The 21,701-nt window shown below is 38.2% G+C and overlaps 1 non-coding gene across 1 annotated transcript; it reads right to left on the bottom strand.

Annotated features, from left to right (window-relative positions):
- Positions 1-8,608: 8,608 nt before the first annotated feature.
- LOC112773672 (small nucleolar RNA R71) lies at positions 8,609-8,716 on the bottom strand. Its single transcript, XR_003188210.1, has one exon. It is a non-coding gene; the product is annotated as a small nucleolar RNA R71 (small nucleolar RNA).
- Between the last annotated feature and the right edge of the window lie 12,985 nt (positions 8,717-21,701).

The following is a 21,701-nucleotide window of genomic DNA, read 5'->3' as shown; positions in this document are numbered from 1 at the left end:
ATGCACTACCTTTATGTTATTCTACTACTTTAATGCCTGTTTTTCATAAAACCCCTTTTATATTTTATTAATTTAATTTAATTGTCAATACAAACAGGTTATTAGTTTGAAAGACTTGATAATCTAACTTGGACATTGAATGCTTGATCTATGCTACTCATGCCTTTGCCAGCATGCCAATAAACATCTTGCATTTAATTGCCATCACATGCACTTGCTATGTTTCCTTTGATGAACTTTTCACATATAGTCTAGACCATGTGTTAACGACATCCTTCCTTACCGTGCATTGATTACCACTCATAATATTCGCTCCCTTGCTCGAACCCTTCGCTTTACATACTGTTTCCTTTTTCAGAATGGCCATCAATAAAGGCAAGGAGAAAGCTACTCCCAAACCACCAGCAAGGAGAGGAACAAAAAGAGCATTAGTGGTAGAGTCATCTTCAACAGCATTAAAGCCCTCAACAAAAAGAATCAAGAGGATCATCAAGGTCGATGAAAAAGAAAAAGCCTTCCCAGCAAAGGACACTGCGCGGTTTCCTAACCGCTACTGTGAGCAGATGTTCCCCATCCTGGCAGAGAGGAATTACAACAATGAATACCTTCTCATCCTCCTGACCCGCATTGCTAAATTTGTTGAGCCACAAATTAAACGAAGACAATGGGGATTCCTACGGAGACACCCACGGTAGGTTAATCTCTCTTGGGTAGTAGAATTCTACTCCAACTTTCACATGCCAACCATGCAGTCTGTCTATGTTCGTTAGAAGTAAGTCCCCATAACTGAAGAGGCCATTCAACAAGCTTTAGATCTTCCCCCTGCTTCAGAAGGATTGGACGCATTTCAAGAAGCCTCACACAAGAGCCAGACATACCAATTTGACTGGGATGCCGTTCTCAGAGTTATAGCACGACCTGGCAGCAGATGGATCTACGGATACCATTGTTCCCGACCTAAGGGCATATCGGCTTTAGCACTTACCTTGGAGGCTCGAGTGTGGGCACAGATTATGTCTCATTACATCTTTTCAAGCACTCACGAGTCCTCCTTCACTGCAGACATGGCTGGTTTACTCTGGTGTATCCTTACAGACCAGCACCTAAACTTACCAAGACACATTCGGAATGCAATGGGACACGTACAAATTGCGGGCAACTTACCTTTTCCCGCCTTGGTTTCAGATCTCGTCTCGGCAGCCGGAGTCTCCTACAGAGCTGGGGACACCAAAGCCTTACTTCCACGGGATGATTAGTACGTCCCTAACAGGAAATATATCAGACCGCCAGCAGCCACTACAAGCCAGCCTACAGAACCAGCTGAAGACATTCCTCCTTCAACACCACAAGCACCTACAACAAACCAACTGCTCCATCAGATACTTGAAAAGTTGGATTGGCAGGAACACAAAGCAAAGTTAAGAGAGTGCTGTAACAAGCGCCGATTCACAAACCTCAAGGAGCTACTTATGGGAAACTACAAAGACCCAGACACCCCGGACTCCACTTCGTTTACCAGCACAGGGAGCCATGACGGTCTCGATGGTGGAGATGCTGCTACCAACCCCCTTTGTTCCTGACAGATGGCACCGAGGATGGTGCAAAGCCTTAAGTGTGGGGAGGTCGGTCAGTACCTGACTTTCGGAGGTAATTTTTTTTCCTTAAAACACCAATAAAATAGGATATTTAGTTAATTTTTTTTTGTTTAGGATAGAATATATTGCGTAGTAATAGGTTAATTGCATGCATATTCCATTTGGTTAGAAAATAATAAGTTTCTTCTAAGACCCTATTTTTGAAAATTTTCACCAATTTAAATAAAAACTTTTGTGTTAAATTTGCTTGAAGTTGTATTTGGAACATAGTTTAAAAAGCTAAGAACACACAACCTGTGAGATTTTGAGCTTATTTATATGGTTACATTATTTAACCATAAAGTTTTATTCTTGTGTGTTTTCTTCTCTATGATTGTAATCTTTATTTTGTTTCATCCTATATGTGCAATATTTAGTGTATTTACATGCTTGCATATGATTGAGGCCATTAATTGTTTAGCTCACTTATCCCAAATAAGCCTACCCTTTAAAATACCTTTGTCAGCCACTTTGAGCCTTTTAATCCTATTTGTTCTATATTTTACCACATTACTAGCCTTAAGAGGAAAAACAATAAAATATCCTAATTGAATCTTTGGTTAGCTTAAGATAGAAATTGTGTGTTAATTGAGTATGGGAAGATTGTGGGAACAAGGGTTAATAAGGGGATGTGTCATGATAAAATAACAGGAATTTGGTTTACCTACTCATGTGAGACCAGAAAAATTAAAAATCCATGTGCATTGATAAGTTATGTTTATTTTTCTATTTAAGTTTTAAAATTTTTTTTTATATATATATAATAATAAGGGGACAAAATTACCCCGATTCTAAGTTAAGTTAAGTTCAAAGATCAATGCATGTGTAATAAAAAAATTAAAAGAAAGTTGATGCATGAGTATGTAATGCAAAAGTGAAAATTAAGGGTAGTTAGGCATAATTCTAAAGTTATATAGAGTATATGTATGTTAGGTGAAAGCTTAGGTTAATTAAAGATTCAATTTATAAGCTCACTTAGCCATATATATATACCCTCACCCTTACCGTAGCCCCATTACAACCTTAAAAAGACCTTATGATGTTTGCATTAGTATGTTAAATATTGTTGATTGGTTAGGTGAAGAACAAAATTTAGAAAGCATGATTAGAGAAGAGTAGAGTGATTACCTTATACACTTGAGAGAATAGAGTGCACATACACCATCAGTGAGGGTTCAATGCTTGATTCTATGTTTCCTGCTTTCATGAGCTATCTTCTTGCATTTTTATCTATTCTTACTGTATAAACTGAATTAGTGGAATTTGATTTATGTTTGTCTTGAAGAGTTTATTTACTTTTAACCAAGTAGACAAGGATCATATAGTTGCATTCATATATATATATATATATATATATATATATATATATATATATATATATATATATATATATATATATATATATATATAGGTTGCATTGCATTTTATGAGTTTTACATTTCCCTACTCATTTACTTTATCTCCTTCAACTAAGCATGAGGACATGCTAATGTTTAAGTGTGGGGAGGTTGATAAACCATTATTTTATAATTTATATTGTGTTTAATTGTGTGGTTTTATCAAATCTTTACCCATTTATTTATATGATTAGCACGTATTTACAATTCCTTCCCAAAATCACTCCATGGTTGAAAACTTGCTTCCTAGAGATTTTTAATTACGTATTTTAATTCTCCTTTATCCCATTCAATGCCGTGATCCATGTGTTAAGTGTTTCAGGCTTCATAGGGCATGAATGACTTGGAAATTGGAGAGGAGGCTTGCAAAAATGGAACAAACACAAGAAACTAAGGAGATGACCAGCGAGAAATGACGCGAGCGCATGACTCACGCGAACGCGCAAATTGGAGAATTCGCAGCGACAAGAACGCGTGCCTGACGCAAATGCGTGGATTGGAGTCTGCATGAATGACGCGAATGCGTGAACCACGTGAACGCGTGACAAGGAAAATCGCTAAATGACGCGAACGCGTGGACGACGCATACGCGTGACCTGCGTGATCTGCAAAAATAACAGAATACGCTGGGGCAATTTCGGGCCACATTTTGACCCAGTTTCCGGCCCAGGAACACAGACTAAACCTAGGGAACATGCTGAGACTCAACACGCATCCACACACATTCAGATTCATCACATTAGGATTATTTCAGTTTTAGATATGAATTTTTAGATTTGCATTACATTGATAGTTTATACTTTTGCTTGGATTTTTGGATGTTGAAAGTCATTACCTCTGTTGAAGACATTACTTTAGTTTGTTTCCTTACTCCCTTATTTTTAATTAGTTACTCATTGACTCTGTTCAGATAATTATGTTGCGTTTTGGATTTATTAATATATAGAGTTATTTTTATTTTAATTAATTTTAATTCTCTAATTTATTTTATTTAATTATGTCTTCTCATATTTTTATGATTATTAATTTCATGTCAATGGAGTAGAATTTCTACTTGACATGGGGTTGATTAAGAGGAGATACTTGAGTTGGAATGCTCAAGTGCTTGGTTGAATTGGACATTGTTAGTTAATTCCATACCTACTAGCACTAGACCTCACCAAGGGAGAGGACTAGGATTTGAGGGTAAGAGTTAGTTTAATCACCATACTTTTCCTTATTTAGTAAGGGATAACCGAGTGAGAACAACACTCTTTTTACACTACACTTGAGAGGATCCCAACAAGGATAGAAATTCCATTTAATTATTCCCCCAGTCAAGGCCTTTTATTCAGAGTATCAATAGTTATTCTTAGTTTATTTTTATTGTTTTAATTTTTCATCATTTTAATTACTCATCAAAACTCAATTTTTCTGAAAACCCCTAGTTAATAAAATAGCACTCTTTCCTACAACTCGTTGGGAGACGACCTGGGACTCATACTTGATGAGCGGATAATTTATACGCTTTTTGACATTGTTTTTAGTATGTTTTTAATAGGATCTAGTTACTTTTAGGGATGTTTTTAATAGATTTTGTGTTAAATTCACATTTCTGGACTTTACTATGAGTTTGTGTTTTTCTATGATTTCAGGTATTTTCTGGCTGAAATTGAGGGACTTGAGCAGAAATCAGATTCAAAGGTTGAAAAAGAACTGCTGATGCTGTTGGATTCTGAACTCCCTGCACTCAAAGTGGATTATCTGGAGCTACAGAACTCGAAATGGCGCGCTTCCAATTGCGTTGGAAAGTAGACATCCAGGGCTTTCCCGCAATGTATAATAGTCTATACTTTGGCCAAGAATTGACGACGTAAACTGGCGTTCAACGCCAGCTTTCTACCCAAATCTGGCGTCCAGCGCCAGAAAAGGATCCAAAACCAGAGTTGAACGCCCAAACTGGCACAAAAACTGGCGTTCAACTCCACAAATGGCCTCTGCACGTGCAACACTTAAGCTCAGCCCAAACACACACCAAGTGGGCCCCGGAAGTGGATTTAAACATCAAATACTTACTCATGTAAACCCTAGTAGCTAGTTTATTATAAATAGGACCTCGTACTATTGTATTAGGCATCTTTGGATTACCTTATGATCCTTTGATCACGTTTTAGGGGGCTGGCCATCTCGGCCATGCCTGGACCTTCACTTATGTATTTTTAACGGTAGAGTTTCTACACTCCATAGATTAAGGTGTGGAGCTCTGCTGTTCCTCAAAGATTAATGCAAAGTACTACTGTTTTCTATTCAATTCTTCTTATTTCGCTTCTAAGATATCCATTCGCACCCAAGAATGTGATGAAGGTGATGATTATGTGTGACGCTCATCATCCTTCTCCCTTATGAACGCGTGCCTGACAAACACTTCTGTTCTACATGAATTAAGCTAGAATGAGTATCTCTTAGATCTCCTAACCGGAATCTTCGTGGCGTAAGCTAGAATGATGGCGGCATTCAAGAGAATCCAGAAGGTCTAAACCTTGTCTGTGGTATTCTGAGTAGGATTCAATGATTGAATGACTGTGACGAGCTTCAAACTCGCGAGTGCTTGGCGTTAGTGACAGACGCAAAAGGAGGGTGAATCCTATTCCAGCATGATCGAGAACCGACAGATGAATAGTCGTGCCGTGACAGGGTGCGTGAGCATATTATTCACTGAGAGGAGGGGATGTAGCCACTAACAACGGTGATGCCCTTGCATAAAGCCAGCCATGGAAAGGAGTAAGACTGATTGGATGAAGATAGCAGGAAAGCAGAGGTTCAGAGGAACGAAAGCATCTCCATTCGCTTATCTGAAATTCCTACCAATGATTTACATAAGTATCTCTATCCCTATTCTATTATTTATTATTCGAAAACACCATTACCAATTTATATCTGCCTAACTGAGATTTGCAAGGTGACCATAGCTTGCTTCATACCAACAATCTCCGTGGGATTCGACCCTTACTCACGTAAGGTATTACTTGGACGACCCAGTGCACTTGCTGGTTAGTTGTATCGAAGTTGTGACAATCATGAATTAAGATCAGAGCACCAAGCTTTGGAGCCATTACCAGGATTTGTTCGAGCCTGGAGATCACAATTTCGTGCATCAAGTTTTTGGCGCCGTTGCCAGGGATTGTTCGAGTTTGGACAACTGACGGTTCATCTTGTTGCTCAGATTAGGTAATTTTCTTTTTGTCTTGTTTTCAAAAAATTTTTCAAAAATCTTTTAAAAATTCTTCCTTTGTTTTCGAAAAAAAAAAATTTTAAAATAAAAATGTTTTCAAAAATATATTTTCCTTTCAGAATTTTTAAGAATGAATTCTAGTGTTTCATGGAGCATGTTGAAGCCTGGCTGGCTGTAAAGCCATGTCTCAATTCTTATACTCAAGAGAAGAGCTTCTTTATCTTTCTTAGCCAATTGGCTGTTGAATGTAAGGAATGTCAGGCGTGTCATGTCTGAGTTACATACTAAAGCTTGGCTGGCTATTAAGCCATGCCTGACCCTTTGATTGGAGCTTTAGAGCATAATATTCCTGGAATTCATATTAAAAATTTTGGAATCCTTATTTTCTTTTTCAAAATTATTTTTCGAAAAACATAAAATAAAAATCCAAAAAAAAAATTAGAAAATCATAAAAATCAAAAATATTTTTGTGTTTCTTGTTTGAGTCTTGAGTCATATCATAAGTTTGGTGTCACTTGCATATGCATCTTGCATTTTTTTCGAAAATATCATGCATTCATGGTGTTCTTCATGATCTTCAAGTTGTTCTTGGTAAGTCTTCTTGTTTGATCTTGATGATTTTTTGTTTTGTGTCTTTTCATGTTTATCATATGCATTCTTGAATTCTTAGTGCGTAAGCATTAAAGAATTCTAAGTTTGGTGCCTTACATGTTTTCTTTGCATTAAAAATTTTTCAAAAATATGTTCTTGATGTTCATCATGTTCTTCATAGTGTTCTTGGTGTTCATCTTGACATTCATAGCATTCTTGCATGCATTCATTGTTTTGATCTAAAAATTTCATGCATTGCATCCTTTTAGTGTTTTTCTCTTGCATCATAAAAATTCAAAAATCAAAAAAATATCTTTCCCTTTTTCTCTCCTCAAATTCGAAAATTTGGATTGACTTTTTCAAAAATTTTTAAAATCAAATTGTTTCTTATGAGTCAAATCAAATTTTCAATTTGAAAATCTTATCTTTTTCAAAATCTTTTTCAAAAATCAAATCTTTTTCAAAATCCTTAGTTATTTTCGAAAATTCCAAAAATATTTTTCAAAAATTTTTTTCTTATTTTTATATCAAATTTTCGAAAATAACATAAACAATTAATGTTTTGATTCAAAAATTTGAAGTTTGTTACTTGCTTGTTAAGAAAGATTCAAACTTTAAGTTCTAGAATCATATCTTGTGATTTCTTATGAATCAAGTCATTAATTGTGATTTTAAAAATCAAATCTTTTTTCAAATTTAATTTTATCATATCTTTTCAAAAATATCTTCTTATCTTATCTTTTTCAAAAAAAAATATCTTTTCAAAATATCTTTTCTAACTTCCTAACTTCTTATCTTCTTAAAAATTTGTTTCAACTAACTAACTAACTTTTTGTTTGTTTCTTATCTTTTTCAAAACCACCTAACTAACTCTCTCTCTCTCATTTTTCGGAAATATCTCCCCTCTTTTTCAAAATTTCTTTTTAATTTATTAATTATTTTAATTTTTAAATCTTAATTTTCGAAAATTACTAACACATTTTTCAAAAACCATTTTTCAAAAATCACTAACTCTTTTTCAAAATAATTTTCGAAAATTATCCCTCCCCCATCTCATTCTATTTATTCATTCATATCCTAACATCTCATCTCACCTCTCTTCCATCCTCACAGTTGTGTTTCTTCCATTATATTACATTCTTTGTCTCCCCCTCTTCTTCCACTCACGCAGGAATCCCTATACTGTGGTATAAAGGATCTCCATTATTATTATTATTTTTCTGTGCCTTCTTCTTTGTCATATGAGCAGGAGCAAGGATAAGAACATTCTTGTGGAAGCAGATCCAGAACCTGAAAGGACTCTGAAGAGAAAATTAAGAGAAGCTAAAATACAACAATCCAGAGATAACCTTTCAGAAATTTTCGAACAGGCAGAGGAGATGGCAGCCGAAAATAATGATAATGTAAGGAAGATGCTTGGTGACTTTACTGCACCTAATTCCAATTTACATGGAAGAAGCATCTCCATTCCTGCCATTGGAGCAAACAACTTTGAGCTGAAACCTCAATTAGTTTCTCTGATGCAGCAGAACTGCAAGTTTCATGGACTTCCATCTGAAGATCCTTTTCAGTTCTTAACTGAATTCTTGCAGATATGTGATACTATTAAGACTAATGGAGTAGATCCTGAAGTCTACAGGCTCATGCTTTTCCCTTTTGCTGTAAGAGGCAGAGCTAGATTATAGTTGGATTCTCAACCCAAAGACAGCCTGAACTCTTGGGATAAGCTGGTCACGGCTTTCTTAGCCAAGTACTTTCCTCCTCAAAAGCTGAGCAAGCTTAGAGCTGATGTTCAAACCTTCAGACAGAAAGAAGGTGAATCCCTCTATGAAGCTTGGGAAAGATACAAACAGTTGACCAAAAAGTGTCCTTCTGACATGCTTTCAGAATGGACCATCCTGGATATATTCTATGATGGTTTATCTGAGCTATCAAAGATGTCACTGGACACTTCTGCAGGTGGATCCATTCACCTAAAGAAAACGCCTGTAGAAGCTCAAGAACTCATTGACATGGTTGCTAATAACCAGTTCATGTACACTTCTGAAAGGAATCCTGTGAGTAATGGGACGCCTATGAAGAAGGGAGTTCTTGAAGTTGATACTCTGAATGCCATATTGGCTCAGAACAAAATATTGACTCAGCAAGTCAATATGATTTCTCAGAGTCTGCATGGAATGCAAGCTGCATCCAACAGTACTCAAGAGGCTTCTTCTGAAGAAGAAGCTTATGATCCTGAGAATCCTGCAATAGCAGAGGTAAATTACTTAGGTGAACCTTATGGAAACACCTATAACTCAACATGGAGAAATCATCCAAATTTCTCTTGGAAGGATCAAAAGCCTCAACAAGGCTTTAATAATGGTGGAAGAAACAGGTTTAGCAATAGCAAGCCTTTTCCATCATCAACTCAGCAACAGACAGAGAACTCTGAACAAAATGCTTCTAATTTAGCAAATCTAGTCTCTGATCTATCTAAGGCCACTGTAAGTTTCATGAATGAAACAAGGTTTTCCATTAGAAATCTGGAAGCACAAGTGGGCCAGCTGAGTAAAAGGATCACTGAAATCCCTCCTAGTACTCTCCCAAGCAATACAGAAGAGAACCCAAAAGGAGAGTGCAAGGCCATTGACATAAGCGCCATGGCCGAACCTGAGAGGAGAGGAGAGGATGTGAATCCCAAGGAGGAAGACCTCCAGGGACGTCCAGTGATCAATAAGGAGCTTCCCTCTGGGGAACCAAAGGACTCTGAGGCTCATCTAGAGACCATAGAGATTCCATTGAACCTCCTTATACCCTTCATGAGCTCTGATGAGTATTCCTCTTCTGAAGAGAATGAGGATGTCACTGAAGAGCAAACTGCCAAGTTTCTTGGTGCAATCATGAAGCTGAATGCCAAATTGTTTGGCATTGATGCTTGGGAAGTTGAACCTCCCTTGTTCATCAATGAACTAAGTGATCTGGATCAACTGACATTGCCTCAGAAGAGACAGGATCCTGGAAAGTTCATAATACCCTGTACCATAGGCACCATGATCTTTAAGGCTTTGTGTGACCTTGGTTTAGGAATAAACCTCATGCCCCTCTCTGTAATAGAGAAACTGGGAATCTATGGGGTGCAAGCTGCTAAAATCTCATTAGAGATGGCAGACAGCTCAAGAAAACAGGCTTATGGACAAGTAGAGGACGTGTTAGTAAAGGTTGAAGGCCTTTACATCCCTGCTGATTTCATAGTCCTGGATACTGGAAAGGAAGAGGATGAATCCATCATCCTAGGAAGACCTTTCCTGGCCACAGCAAGAGCTGTGATTGATGTTGACAGAGGTGAAATAGTCCTTCAATGGAATGAGAACTCCCTTGTGTTTAAAACTCAAGGATCTCCCTCTGCAACCATGGAGAGGAAGCAGAAAAAGCTTCTCTCCAAGCAGAGTCAACCAGAGCCCCCACAGTCAAACTCTAAGTTTGGTGTTGGGAGGCCACAACCAAACTCTAAGTTTGGTGTTGAACTCCCATATCCAAACTCTAAGTTTGGTGTTGGAGAGTCTCAACAAAGCTCTGCACATCTGTGAGGCTCCATGAGAGCCCACTGTCAAGCTATTGACATTAAAGAAGCGCTTGTTGGGAGGCAACCCAATGTTTATCTAATTCTTATTTTTATTGTTTTTCATGTTTTCTTAGGTTCATGATCATGTGGAGTCACAAAATAAACAAAAAAAATTCAAAAACAGAATCAAAAACAGCAGAAGAAAAATCACACTCTGGAGGAGCATCTGTCTGGCGTTCAAACGCCAGAACAGAGCATAGTTCTGGCGCTGAACGCCCAGAATGGGAGCATCCTGGCGCTGAACGCCCAGAACAAGCATGGTTCTGGCGTTCAACGCCAGAAATGGTAGCAAAGGGGCGTTGAACGCCCAAAATGGGCACCAACCTGGCGCTGAACGCCCAGAGTTGTGTGCAAGGGCATTTGATGCGCATAAACTTGTTATGCTTCGATTTAGGAAATTGCACGATCGGCAAAATTCCTTCCGGCAAGTGCACCGGTTATCGTCAAGTAAAAACTCACAATAGAGTGAGGTCGAATCCCACAAGGATTGGTTGAGTGAGCAATTCAGATTAGAAGTGTGTTCTAGTTGAGCGGAATCAAGATTTAGATGAGAATTGCGGAATGTAAAATTGGCGGGAAAAGTAAATGACAAGAAATTGAAATGGCGGAATCTTAAATTGCATGAATTAAAGAGCAGAATGTAAATTGCTGAAATTAAAAGGGAATGGGGGTGATTGCAAGAATTGAGTTGCGGAATGTAAAGAGAAAGTGGAAATCAGGAATGGGGAATTCATTGGGTTATAGGAGATATTGAGATCTCCGAATCAAAACATGTATATCTCTTCCTCAACCAATGCGTTCATTAAATTTTGCTTGGCAATCTTATATGATTGGATCCCAATCCCTTGGCTCACCAATTCTCTCTAAAAACAAACAAATTCCCAATCCCTTGGTTTAAATGTTCATAAGAAGAGATGATGCTCGATGACTGATTATACCACACAGTTTCATGAACCACAATTTGGTAGGATTACATGTCACAATATCCATCCAAACCCCAATCCAATTCACTGTGAGAAAGCTTCTCTAGCATGAATCCTCCATTCCTTTCCCAAGGTTCCGAAGGATTCCAATTATGGGTAGTTTCTTTCCCAAGACAACTACCCAATGGAATTAGAACGAGAAGCTTTCTAACAAAATTCAAGAGAAAAGATTGAAGAAGAAGATAAACTATTATTGATTCATTGAATTACAATAGAGCTCCCTAACCCAATGAAAGGGGTTTAGTGAGTCATAGCTCTGAATTCAATTACAAAACTAAAAGAAAATGATCCAAAGTTCTCCCCCTCAGGGGCTGGATTCCCCTTCAATCCCCCCTCTGTTTCAAATGCAGAAACTAAGGCCTTTTAAATAGGCTCCCTAAATTACAAAATGAAAATGAAATTCAAAGCAAATTACAATCAAATGAAAATAAACTATTCTAGATGATTCTTGTGGCCTTGATTTGGTGTTGTTGATGGGCCTTGCTTGCTTGAAGGGCTGAGTGACATAATTGATCCAAAAAGGATAATGATCCATTAAACTACACTCAAATGTTGCACCCCCTTTCTTGAGTCGTCACTTTGTTCTCTTGTCAACCTTGCCAATTTGATGCCAAATATAGACTATTATATCTCGTTGGAAAGCTATGGATGTCAGCTTTCTAACACAACTGGAAGCACCTCAATTGGATCTCTACAACTCGAGTTATACTCCATGGAAGGTGAAGAGGTCAGCTGGCCTGATTGCATGTTGGTACTATGCTCTTCTATACACATTACGGGGCTCTTTTCTCCCTCAATTTTTAGTATCCACCATGCATGCCATATATGCTTGGAAAGCTCTAGATGTCTTCTTTCCAATTCATTTTGAATCACCTCATTTGGAGTTTTGTAGCTCAAGTTATTTATGTTTGAAGAAGGCATGGTCAAGCTGTTCCATATAACACGTTTAAGCTTCAGTTTATGGTTAAACTGAAGCTTAAACGTGGAAATGGAAAAGGTAGCCCTGGAGGTCGAACACGTTTAAGCTCCAGTTTAAGGTTAAACTGGAGCTTAAACGTGGAAATGGAGAAAGCAACCCTGGAGGAGAAAACTTGGTCGAACACGTTTAAGCTCCAGTTTGAGGTCAAACTGGAGCTTAAACGTGGAAATGGCTCCTGGTGCTTTTTCCCATTCTGGCGTTTAACCTCCAGTTTGAGGTCAAACTGGAGGTTAAACGTGGAACTCCCTCCTGAGTGGCATTATCATTCTGGCGTTTAACCTCCAGTTTGAGGTCAAACTGGAGGTTAAACGTGGAATGCTTCCTTGGTGAGACTTTTCATTCTGGCGTTTAACCTCCAGTTTAAGGTTAAACTGGAGGTTAAACTTCAATTCCAGCATTATATGGCTTGGTAGTTTAAGTTCCAGTTTAAGCTTAAACTGGAACTTAAACTCCACATGTGATATTCAAGCTTCCTTTATTGATTTTGTTGCTTCCTTGCCTAGCCTCTTCTTCCCTGAAATCATCCAAACAATTGCATCAAAGTCTTGCAAAAATTCATGAGAATTCTTCCATTCATAGCTTTCAAGGAATATAACTAAAAACTCATGGAATTTGCATCAAAATCTTCATGTTGAATGATTTAAGACAAGCATGACTATTTGGCCCAAAATGATTACTTAAGGCTCAAGAAAATGCATAAAACAACTAAAAATAAAAGAAAAAGGCTAGTGAAACTAGCCTAAGATGCCTTGGCATCAGCATTTTACATGCCTAAATTGGTGCAGGGATGTAAATGCCTTGACACCTCAAGATCTGTGGACCCCACAGGATCCCCACCTACCTTCACTCACTCTCTTCTCTCTTCTCAATCATCCTCTATTCCCAATAAACACTCACACCCATACACCCACTTACCTTCAAAAATTCAACATCTCTTCCCCACCCAATCCCACCCATATGGCCGAATACACACAGCCATCCATCTCCTCCATATCCTCTTCTTCTTCTATTCTTTCTTCTTTTGCTCGAGGGCGAGCAACATTCTAAGTTTGGTGTGGTAAAAGCATAGCTTTTTTGTTTTTTCCATAACCATTGATGGCACCTAAGGCCAGAGAAACCTCTAGAAAGAGGAAAGGGAAGACAAAAGCTTCCATCAAGGATCTATAGCTCAGTGGTAGAACATTTGACTGCAAATCAAGAGATCCCTGAGATACCTCAGGGGATACACTTTCTTCCACACAATTATTGGAAGCAACTAAGGGTGGAACATCAAGAGCACTCCTTCATCCTTCATGAAATCAGAGAAGATCTAAAAGCAATGAAGGAGGAGCAGCAAAGACAAGGAAGAGACATAGAAGAGCTCAAGGACATCACTAAGGTGGACTCATTCCTTGTTCTTACTTTCTCTATTTTTTCGTTTTATATGTTATGTGCTTATCCATGTTTGTGTCTTCATTACATGATCATTAGTAGTTAGTAACTTTGTCTTAAAGTTATGAATGTCCTATGAATCCATCACCTCTCTTAAATAAAAACTGTTTTAATTCAAAAGAACAAGAAGTACATGAGTTTTGAATTTATCCTTGAACTTAGTTTAATTATATTGATGTGGTGATAATGCTTCTTGTTTTCTGGATGTATGCTTGAACAGTGCATATATCTTTTGAAGTTGTTGTTTAAGAATGTTAAATATGTTGGCTCTTGAAAGAATAATGACTAGGAGACATGTTATTTGATAATCTGAAAAATCATAAAAATGATTCTTGAAGCAAGAAAAAGCAGCAAAGAACAAAGCTTGCAGAAAAAAAAAAAAGAAAAAAAAAAGGGGCGAAAAAAAAAATAGAAAAAAATAGAAAGAAAAAGGAAAAGCAAGCAGAAAAAGCCAATAACCCTTAAAACCAAAAGGCAAGGGCAAATAAAAAGGATCCCAAGGCTTTGAGCATCAGTGGATAGGAGGACCTAACGGAATAAAAGCCTGGTCTAAGCGGCTAAACCAAGCTGTCCCTAACCATGTGCTTGTGGCGTGAAGGTGTCAAGTGAAAACTTGAGACTGAGCGGTTAAAGTCAAGGTCCAAAGCAAAAGAAGAGTGTGCTTAAGAACCCTGGACACCTCTAATTGGGGACTTTAGCAAAGCTGAGTCACAATCTGAAAAGGTTCACCCGATTATGTGTCTGTGGCATTTATGTATCCGGTGGTAATACTGGAAAACAAAGTGCTTAGGGCCACGGCCAAGACTCATAAAATAGCTGTGTTCAAGAATCATCATACTGAACTAGGAGAATCAATAACACCATCTGAACTCTGAGTTCCTATAGATGCCAATCATTCTGAACCTCAATGGATAAAGTGAGATGCCAAAACTATTCAAGAGGCAAAAAGCTATAAGTCCCGCTCATATGATTGAAGCTATGTTTCATTGATAGTTTGGAATTTATAGTATATTCTATTCTTTTTATCCTATTTTGATTTTCAGTTGCTTGGGGACAAGCAACAATTTAAGTTTGGTGTTGTGATGAGCGGATAATTTATACGCTTTTTGACATTGTTTTTAATAGATTTTGTGTTAAATTCACATTTTTAGACTTTACTATGAGTTTTTGTGTTTTTCTATGATTTCAGGTATTTTCTGGCTGAAATTGAGGGACTTGAGCAGAAATCAGATTCAGAGGTTGAAAAAGGACTGCTGATGCTGTTGGATTCTGACCTCCCTGCACTCAAAGTGGATTTTCTGGAGCTACAGAACTCGAAATGGAGCTCTTCCAATTGCGTTGGAAAGTACACATCCAGGGCTTTCCAGCAATATATAATAGTCCATACTTTGGCTAAGAATTGACGACGTAAACTGGCGTTCAACGCCAGCTTTCTACCCAAATCTAGCGTCCAGCGCCAGAAAAGGATCCAAAACCAGAGTTGAACGCCCAAACTGGCACAAAAACTGGCGTTCAACTCCACAAATGGCCTCTGCACGTGCAACACTTAAGCTCAGCCCAAACACACACCAAGTGGGCCCCGGAAGTGGATTTATACATCAAATACTTACTCATGTAAACCCTAGTAGCTAGTTTATTATAAATAGGACCTCGTACTATTGTATTAGGCATCTTTGGATTACCTTATGATCCTTTGATCACGTTTTAGGGGGCTGGCCATCTCGGCCATGCCTGGACCTTCACTTATATATTTTTAACGGTAGAGTTTCTACACTCCATAGATTAAGGTGTGGAGCTCTGCTGTTCCTCAAAGATTAATGCAAAGTACTACTGTTTTCTATTCAATTCTTCTTATTTCGCTTCTAAGATATCCATTCGCACCCAAGAACGTGATGAAGGTGATGATTATGTGTGACGCTCATCATCCTTCTCCCTTATGAATGCGTGCCTGACAAACACTTCTGTTCTACATGAATTAAGCTAGAATGAGTATCTCTTAGATCTCCTAACCGGAATCTTCGTGGCGTAAGCTAGAATGATGGCGGCATTCAAGAGAATCCGGAAGGTCTAAACCTTGTCTGTGGTATTCTGAGTAGGATTCAATGATTGAATGACTATGACGAGCTTCAAACTCGTGAGTGCTGGGCGTTAGTGACAGACGCAAAAGGAGGGTGAATCCTATTCCAGCATGATCGAGAACCGACAGATGAATAGCCGTGCCGTGACAGGGTGCGTGAGCATATTATTCACTGAGAGGAGGGGATGTAGCCACTGACAACGGTGATGCCCTTGCATAAAGCCAGCCATGGAAAGGAGTAAGACTGATTGGATGAAGATAGCAGGAAAGCAGAGGTTCAGAGGAACGAAAGCATCTCCATTCGCTTATCTGAAATTCCTACCAATGATTTACATAAGTATCTCTATCCCTATTCTATTATTTATTATTCGAAAACACCATTACCAATTTATATCTGCCTAACTGAGATTTGCAAGGTGACCATAGCTTGCTTCATACCAACAATCTCCGTGGGATTCGACCCTTACTCACGTAAGGTATTACTTTGACGACCCAGTGCACTTGCTGGTTAGTTGTATCGAAGTTGTGACAATCATGAATTAAGATCAGAGCACCAAGCTTTGGAGCCATTACCAGGATTTGTTCGAGCCTGGAGATCACAATTTCGTGCATCAATACTCCCAATATTTTATTTCTAAAATTTGTGACAACCCTTTTTAAATTGGTGAGGCAGATCTTAGCCGGTTAAGAGCTATACGTGTAACGCTGTCCTCTTAATTGAAATCTCTAAATTGGTTAACTTCTGCCACGCATCACTCCTTCTGAGAATCCGTCAGTTGGTATATTCTTGTTTTTCTACCCTTTTAGAACCTTCTTCTTGCTCTTCTTTCCTTCTTTCGATGACCCTTCCTTTTGGCAGCAGGTTTATGTTGGGAGTTTTCTTCTCAATGATTAATCTTATAGCCTCTGGTTGCAACCCTTTTTCAGCCTTCTCACCTTCATTACCCTTTTGTTCTTCTCCACTGTTTGTCTTTTGCTTCAAAGGTGAGCTGATGAGTGCTTCCTTGGGTTTCTCCTTCCAGTTCAAGTCTTCCTCTTCAACTCTCATGTAGCCTCTCTCTTCAGTAGTATGGTACATTTTCTTAAAGACATTTAGAGTGATCTGCTCATCATGTTCTCTCAAAGTCAGTTTTCCTTTCTCCACATCAATGATAGCCCTTGCTGTGGCTAGAAAAAGCCTTCCTAATATGATAGAATCGCCTCCCTCTTCATCTAAATCTAAGATCACAAAGTCCGTTGGAAATATGAACTTACCCACCTTGACTAAGAAATTCTCAACCACTCCATTAGGGACTACCATTGATCTATCAGCAAGTTGCAAGGTCATCCTTATAGGCTTCACCTCTTCTATAGACAATTTTCTCATCATAGATAAAGGCATTAGATTAATACTTGATCCTAAATCACACAATGCCTTATCAATGGACATATTTCCAATAGTGCAAGGCAGAAAAAAACTCCCAGGATCTTTGAGTTTTGGTGGGAGGCCTTTCTGGATTACTACACTGCACTCTTGGGTTAAGACCACTATCTCCTTTTCATTCCAGCTTCTCTTCTTGTAATGAGTTCCTTGAGGAACTTAGCATACAAGGGCATTTGTTCCAATGCTTCAGCAAGAGGGAATGTTGATTTCTAGCTTCTCGAAAACCTATAGAAACTTGGGAAATTGTTGATCCTTGAGCTCTCTTTACAATTTCTGAGGGTATGGCAGATGAGGAGTGTAAGGCTTCATTTCCTTCCTCTATTCTTGTGAATACTCCTCCATGACTTGCTTTCCCTTCTTTGAAGCTTGTGGCTCTTCATCCTTCTTTCTTGAGTTTTTCTTGGTTCTTCTCTTCAATTGCCACTTCTTTCTTACTGCCAACCTGGTCATCCTCCAATGTTCTTCCACTCCTGAGTTGAATTGCTTTACATTCTTCTTTGGGATTCAGAATGGTATCACTTGGGAAAGTGTTAGTTGGTCTTTCTGGCTGTTTGGACAATTGGCCTATTTTGCTTTTCAGGTTTCTCAGTGAAGCTTCATGGTTCTTGTTATTTAACTCTTGATGCTTCATCATCTTCTCCATCATCATCTCGAAATTGGAGATTCTCTGGGATTCTTGGGGTGGTTGTGGCTGAGTGTGGGATGAAAATGGTTGGTGAAAATTGTTTTGGTTAGTTGATGGGTTGTGGGGTGGATAGAAGTTAGAACTGGGGTATTTATTTTGTGGTTTTCTTTATGGATTTTGGTTAGTTTGCTGATGATTCTGGTGGTTTATGTTGTGGGAGTTGTTTTGGTTGGAGTTCCTTTGCCATGAATTTTGGTTCTAGTTGTCTCCCCACCTTAGATTGGGATGGTTCCTCCAAGAGGAGTTGTAGGTTTCTCCATGAAATTCATTATGTCCAGCACCTTGGTTTTGCATATAGTTAACTTGTTCTGGCTGCTGCTCTTCATAGATTTATTCGTTCTGCCCCCATCCAGCTGATGATTGATTTGTAGTGCTCACTGCTGCTATTTGAAGACCATCAATCCTCTTAGCCATCATCTCCATTTGCTGCTGGATTTGTTGGTGCATCACTTTGTTCTATGCCAAGATAGTATCCACACCTTTCAGCTCCAACACACCCTTCCTTTGAGCTGGTTAGCATTGCCTTTAATGACCATAGAAGTATTGGTTGTTGGTCACAGTGTCTATGAGATTTTGGGCTTCCTCAGCTGTCTTCATGAGTTATAATGAACCTCCTGCTGAATAATCAAGGGCCTCTTGAGCTTTCAGTGTCAATCCTTCATAGAAATTTTGAAGTCTATCCTATTCACTAAACATCTCTGGTGGACACTCCCTGATCAGGGCCTTGTATCTTTCCCAAGCATCGTGGAGTGATTCTCTATCCATTTGAGTAAAAGGTTGCACTTCTATCTTCCATCTAATAATCTTCTGAGGTGGGTAGAATTTGGCTAGGAATTTGTTCACTAGATCTTCCCAATTGTTGATGCTTTATTTGGGGAATGTCTCTAGCCATTGAGAAGCTTTATCCCTCAAGGAGAATGGAAACAGCAGTAGCTTGTAGATGTTTGGATGCACACCGTTTGTTTTGACAATTTCACAAATCCTCAAGAAGATGGATAAGTGTTGGTTTAGATCTTCAAGTGGATCTCCTCCATAGGAACAATTGTTTTGCACCAGAGTAATAAGTTGAGGCTTCAACTCAAAGTTATTTCCATGAACATTGGGAGTGAGTGCACTGCTCCCACAGTGTCTTGGATTGGGGAAGGTGTAAGAGGCTAGAACTCTCCTTTGAGGTAGGCCATTGTTGTTGGCCACTTCCTCTGGTGGATTAGGGATATTTCCCTCCATCTCTTGGTCTTCATCTTCTGATTCTTCTTCTCCAATAACACCTTTCCCTCTTGCTTCTCTCCTCAATCTCAAAAATGTTTTCTCTGGCTCAAAATCAAAGGAGGTATATTCACCTCTTCTTCCTCCTGGCATACAACACAAACAAAACCAGAAACCAAAAACAAAGCACTCTACTACTAAAGTGAGGTTAAGGTTAGCTTAAAAAAAATCTCAAACAGTTAGTATACTTAACAAAAATAAAGAAATATGCTTAATCTAGATTATCACCTACTTAATCATTGTCAATCTAAATCAATCCCCAGCAACGGCGCCAAAAACTTGATGAGGGAAAATCAATTCCACACAAACTCACCGGCAAGTATACCGGGTCGCATCAAGTAGTAATAACTCACGAGAGTGAGGTCGATCCAACAGAGATTGATAGATTGAGCAACTTTAGTATGGTGATGAATTTAGTTAAGTGAATATTTGATTAGGGGTGAAATTTGATCAACAGAAAATAAATTGCAAGTAAACTAGAGTGCAGAATGAAAATTTGCAGAATCTTAAAGTGGAGAAGAAGTAAATTGAAGAAACTTAAAATGCAAGAAATTAAAAGAGCTGAAACTTAAATTCAAGAAAGGTAAATAACTGAAACTTAAAGTGCAAGAAATTTAAATTGCAGAATCTAAATTGCTAAGAAACTTAAATTGCATGAATAATAGAGGGAATTGGGTGCTGGGATGTCAAAAGAGAATGTAACAATGTAACTGTAGTGAATCAGAGAGATCTGTGATGAAGAAAATTTAAAGAAAGTGATTCATCAATACTCAAGTACCAAAATAGAAAAGAAAATGTAGAAGATGAAAACTAGAAATAAACCTCAGATCCAATTTAGAATTCTAAAACAGGAAAGTGAAATTGCAGAATAAGAAAAAAAATAGAAAGAAAAGTTGCAGAGCAAGCAAGACAGAAAAGAAAACTCAGATCCGATCTCCAATTCTAAAATTCTAAAAACAGGAAGAAAAATTAAAGAAAGCTCCAGTACCAACGAAACAGAAAAGAAAGTGTAGAAAATGAAGGACAAAAGGAAAATAGAAAGCAAACTAACTGAGATATCCAATTCTACCCAATTCCTAAAAGAAAAGCTCCCCGAAACATCCTAAAAGGAAAATCCTATTTAAAGGAAAAATATGAAAAGAGTCCAAAGGTAAAAAGTAAAGTACTAATAAAATCAAATTTTCTCCTATTTATACACTTTCTAATTCAGTCATCAAGTACTTGGAGTGGTCTTTTTGGCCTATGTTGCAGTGGGTCAAGATAGTTGCAGCTTCCAGGAGAACGGAGCGTTTTCAAACTGAGCCCAGCGTTCATTCACCAATGCGTACGCGCGCTTCGCGCCCGTGCGACCCCTTGTATTTTTTTCACATCGACACGTGTGCGTCATATACGCGTGCGTGTTGTCGTTGTCTTCAGACTCAGCCATGCCTGCACACCATCCTCACGCGTGCGCATCCCTTGGCAGCATTCATTAACTGAATGCTACGTTCGCGCCATGAACACTCCTCACGCGTGCGCGTCCTTTGCGCGTGTGCGTGGATGGTAAATCACCACTTCTATGCCTCAGCATCATGTACGTGTTTGCGCCAACCGTCACTGGTGAACGTAGCGTTCACCTGCACCTCATTTTTTTCTTTTTCTTTTCATCATCTTTTCTCCTATCATCAATCAAACATGCCATCAAAGTCTCACCAAAATCATAAGAATTTGCATCAAGCATATTAACCACCTAATTCTTGCATAAATCTCATGATTTTGTATAAAATAAATGATGTTTGATTGAATCAAAATAAACATAAAATTCTACTCCAATCACTTACTTATTGTGCAAGAAAGTGCATAAAACCTAATGAAACAAATGAAAAATGCTTGTGAAACTAGCATAAGATGACTTGTCATCAATAAGTATTTGAACTAATTAGATTTGGATGTAGTGATGAGCGAATTGTTGTGATGGTCTAGATTTTCTTCTTATAGAAAGAATAAGAACTTCGTTGTAAGCATAGCTAAAAACTAACAAACAATTCCCACATCAAAAATAACCGAAGTATTTAGGCTCTGGGTCGTCTTACAAGGAATTACAATGAGGTGTATGATTATTGGCTATGAAGGATGTAAGGGGGGTTTTGATTGATAAGAGGGCAAGGAACTAAATGGCAGGAAAAATTAAATGACAAGAGAATAAATCAAGCAAATAACTAAAGAAAGCAAGTAATAAGGAGAGACATTCATGGCAAGAATTGAGATCATAGTCTTTCTATCCTAGTCATATAATGATTAATTCATCTTATTTAGTCAACTCCAACAAATGGAAGAAAGTATCATGTTATCTTCACATAGGAAAAATGTCAAACAAGATTAATCAATTATATCACAATAATTAACAAGAATTTATCTTATTTCGTCATCTCCAACATTGG

The sequence above is a fragment of the Arachis hypogaea genome, chromosome 18 (genome assembly GCF_003086295.3).
Source record: "Arachis hypogaea cultivar Tifrunner chromosome 18, arahy.Tifrunner.gnm2.J5K5, whole genome shotgun sequence".
Taxonomy (NCBI): Eukaryota; Viridiplantae; Streptophyta; class Magnoliopsida; order Fabales; family Fabaceae; genus Arachis; species Arachis hypogaea.
The sequence above is the reverse complement of the archived record's forward strand: the minus strand, read 5'-3'. Positions and strand labels throughout refer to the sequence as shown.